The sequence below is a fragment of the Perognathus longimembris genome, chromosome 8 (assembly GCF_023159225.1).
Source record: "Perognathus longimembris pacificus isolate PPM17 chromosome 8, ASM2315922v1, whole genome shotgun sequence".
NCBI lineage: Eukaryota > Metazoa > Chordata > Mammalia > Rodentia > Heteromyidae > Perognathus > Perognathus longimembris.
The window spans coordinates 24,988,492-24,993,207 of NC_063168.1; positions in this window are offsets into that span (position 1 = coordinate 24,988,492).

The window sequence follows — 4,716 nt, forward strand, 5'->3', positions numbered from 1 at the left end:
CCGTCTCCCTTTGTTAACAGTCATATATCAGGGAGATCATGCCCCTTTGTTTTCTGTGTTCTAGGCTTGTCTCGCTCAACATTATTTGTTCGAGTTCTGACCATTTCCCTGCGAATAACAATATTTCACCATTCCTAATCGCTCTGTAGTATTCCATTGTGTATAAGTACTATATTTTTTGGATCCATTCGTCTGTGGAGGGGCATCTGGGTTGTTTCCATATTTTGGCTATTGTGAATTGTGCTGCGATAAACATGGAAGTACAAATGTCTTTTTGATATCTTGGGTTTTGCTGTTTAGGATAGATGCCTAGGAGTGGTATGGCTGGGTCATAGGGTAGGTCTATATTGAGCTTTTTTGAGAAACCTCCATACTGTTCTCCAAAGTGGTTGTACTAATTTGCACTCCCACCAACAATGGAGAAGGGTTCCTCTTTCCCCGCACCCCCTCCAGCATTTGTTGTTTCCTGAGTTCAGAGTATAGGCCATTCTAACTGGGGTGAGGTGGTATCTCAGGGTTGTTTGTATTTGCATTTCCTTTACTACCAAGGATGTTTGTTGGGGATTATTATGGCCTGGGAAAGACTGCCCTTCCACCAGCCTTGGGACAATAGAAGCCCCTCCTACCTTTTGACCTCCACCCCTTGGGAGGTGAACACGTGCGTGCCACCATGATGGGGTTGTCCCGCCCACAAAGGGAAGTTTCGTGATGTCACTTGATGAACGTGACCCCTAGCCTATGACTGACCCTTTGGCCAGCCCCCTTTCCTTCCCGCCATTACTTCTATATAAGTGCCCTTCCATATTAAAGTCTTTGAGACGCTTTTCACCACCGCAGCGTGTCCCTGATGCCTTCCTTTTCGCCTCCGCCCTCGGTAACATGTGGGAGGACTGGGGGGAGGGGAAGCTTCAGCAACCCGTCCTCTACTTAGCGTTTGCCCATGTGAGCACGCCTTTGGCCTTCCGCTGGCGGAGGGCCAGGCTGGGTGCTCTTTTATAGAGTTTGTAGTTACCATTCTCCCCGTGGGGGGAGAAAGGGGGTGTCCAGAACCCCAACATAAATGGCGCCCGAACGGGGACCGAATTGTACGGCCGAGAAGTTCGGGGTACAGTATCCCCACAGATTTTGCTAAGTAGGGTTTTAGAGGAGGGTCCTGCCCATCCAGATGGGGCAGAAGCATGGAGACATGGGCTCGCGGGACGCGGCGCCAGAGAGTTGCCCCGCCGTGGCGATTTGGCGCCGGGCGGCGGAGGGAGCGGGGCGCGCTTCCCGCGGAAGCATGTCAGTGGAGCAGTGGGGCCGGAGCAAGAGGAATGCGACCCCGGGGCTGGGGTCGGTTAGTTCTGCTCTGTGCGCCCCGGGCCAGACGGCAGGCACCCGCAGTGGCGCTTGAGAAGCAGTGGGTGGCCGAGCGCCGGAGCGGTTTGGCTTGCGCGGGCTGAGCGAGAGTACACTGTGCTCCGCGCCACCCCGGGTTTGCGAGGTGCGTGGGCTGGGGCTCGTGTGGCCCCGGGCGGCACCAGGCGTCTTTTGCGGTAGCATTGCACGGTGTGGCGGAAGCGCAGTTCCGCCATGTGGGAAGCTGTGGCATGGCGGCGGCAGAGCGTTGGGGATGGCTGCTGCTTTGGCCAGGCTTGTATTTACAATGGCTGGGCTGGAGCCAGTGCGGCCCCAGCCCGCGGATGGAAAAAAAAAAAAAAAAAAGGCGTGGCGTGCAGTTTAGACCATGGGACGGTGTCCCGCTGGGGTGCGCGGGCGGCAGCGGCGGCTGCAGCCCGGCAAACTGCTTTATGCCCGCCGATGGTCGTTAAGCTCAGAAATTCGGGTGAGTTGGTTGAATCCTGATTTCTCTGACTTAACACACACGTGGAGCACAATGGGGCGCGCCATATTGGAGGCGGGGCCCCACCCATTCCCCCCAGGTGAGGGGCGGGGACTCAGACTAACAGGCCTCAAGCGATTGCGCTGCAGCTGAGAGAGGCAAGCACCCCGCTGTGCTTGCCTGCACTTTTCTCTCTGTGTCAGCTGCAGACGGGGTTGGAGACAGGAAAGCCTCAAATTATAAACTAAAATGGAATATTGAAAGGAAAACAAAGAGTTTTGATACAGCAATAGGTAATTTGATTGAACTTCCATGTTTACCAGTTCAAAGATATAAAATCAACTGGAGTTTTTCTAGATGGATAAAAGGGTTTGCTTGTCCACTGATTTAAAAATTGTCATGTTGGGAGTGTGTAATTAACGGGTTTCCCTTTTGTTTTTTATTCAACCACGTGGTTCTATAATGGGCAAATTAATATCATTTGCCGCTGGAATTCCAGAAAATTTAAATGGCCAATCAAAGCAATTTTAAAGAGCGCTCAGGTATTTTTGTGTGTGTGTGTGTGTGTGCGCGCGCACGCGTGTGGTTGTTGGTAAGATTTAAAAGCATAACAATAGGTTTCCATCCCGGTGTTCGATGGAGATAAAGGTGCCTATAAAAATTTCCATAAGGTTCAAATATGCAACATGTGGTAAAAGTTCACCAGTATGTTATTTTATATTCAGTGTGTTTCCATAAGGTTCAAATATGCAGCATGTAGTAAAAGCACAATGGTATAAAATCAGCATGTTATTTTATACTCAGTGTGTTAAAAGTTAAGTGTGCATGTAGCCTTAACAACTCCTTGGCATAAATTAAGATTTTACCTTCCCATTTTCTCTCCTGTGTTCTCATAAACTCTCAAGATCAAGAAATTGAGATTGCTTCATACAAATGTGACTATTAACCTCAGCTTTCCTGACCCAGGATTAATATACTGCTTTATAGGATACAGGTGGACAGATGCTAGCCGCATGGACGGTGGCAGCTCCTGGATATAGGAAGATGCCACCACAGTCTGTTCCCGAACTGCCTTGTTTCACTACTAATGATTCTTTGCTCTCTCTCCCATTGGAAGCTGCTCGAATGATTTATGAGCCTTGAGTAGGATGTGAATAGTTCCATCTTAACAGTTACTCCAGGTTAAATCACCATAGTTATGTTAGTGGTCACAGCTAGCCAGGTAAAATTTTGGGATTAAGAAAGTCTTAAAATTTTGTGATTAAGAAAGTCTTTGAATTTTGTGATTAAGAAAGTCTTTTCACCCTGCTTAAACCAGAAGGGCATCGATATACCAGAGCCAGAAGTGCTGAAAAATTTTGAACACTCTAACCAATCTATATAGAAATTTTGCAGGCAACCCAGAGCAAGATGTGAGCAAGAGATACCACTACAGCTTTGCCTCGAGTTCCCCATCGCATGGCATGGAACTTGCCAAATGGGGATGAGGGACGCAGCCACTTCCAAGACTGAGGATTCCACAATGCTTTAACCCTTTGCCCTTGGTTGTCATTTATCTGTGTTCTCTTTCACTTGCCAGTGGGATTCAACGGCGTGATTCAAGTTGATGGCATGTAAATCTCATGTTTTCTAAGTGTTATAGCCAAACCTTCACAAGCAGTTTTTGGTCAGTTCTCAACGACCTACAAATGGATTATCTCTGTTGTGTTTTTTCCTTGTTGCTCAATTGGGAATAAAAAGGGCTTGTAGGACTATGACTCCCTGGATAGTTCAAAGCCAGCCCGGGCAAAAGGAAAAAATTTCTCCAAAATCCCACCTCCCAGTTAAACAGCAAAGAGCCAGATTGAGAGCTCAACCACAGAGAGCGAGCAAAAGGCTGAAGCAGCACCGTGACTCAAGTGGTAGAGCACTAGCCTTGAGCGAAAGTGCTCATGGACAGTGCTCAGGCCCCGAGTTCAAACGCGGATGGGAAAATGCAATTCCAGCCACAAACGTTAAAATTCCTGGGACTTAGCCAGTCCAGGAGACGGAAAGGTGGAGTGGAGTGAGAGGAGAATGGTGCCATATTATCCTAAAGGGAGCTGCCTTGTTTCACCCTTTCAAAATGGATCAGAGCCGGGAAATCGAGAGAGATAATTCCTGTCCATTTTCTTCTTTTTTGCCAGTTGTATATAGGTGTATATATATATTTATTTATTTTGCCTCTGACTGGCTATGCCAAACCAGTTTTCTATCATTAACCACTTCTTTCAGTCGTTTCTCCTTACTCGTTCACTTTACAATTGGGTTTATGCTCCAAAAAGGGAACTGTTCCTGGCTTATGCCCAGGGTGTGTTCTATGCCATTCATGCCAACCAGCTCTGAGAACTTGTCGATACTTTGCCTGACCTTTTCACAAGTGTCTTTTGACAGAATAACATCTCTTGCTGAGATCACCAATGGGGAATTTGCCATTCACAGTCGTCACCCTAACACAGGCCTGAACCCTGGAGGCACCAGCCTTGGAAACTTCTGGGTATGCCCAAAGACTCAGGGGGGGCTGGAGAAAACCATAGCGCTCTCTGGCCCTAGTGACCATACTCATGGTAATGATGGGGACTTTTTGCCAGCTACACCGGACTGCCAGGCTGACCAGGGGCCCTTGATTTACGTCGCCCCCTTGACAGCAGGAAGTAGCTACAGAAGACGAGACCTCCATCCATACTCCCTGCCTGGTGGCCGCCGGTGTCATAATTTAAAAAAAAAAAAACAAAAGGGGGAGGTATTCCCCAGGATTAATTAAGGATTCCCTAGGATTAATTAAGGATTAGTTATGCTTATGTTAATTATCCAGAAATTTTAAATCATCCCGAATCAGTGTGGGATGGAGTACAGTATATGTGTTTTTCCAGATT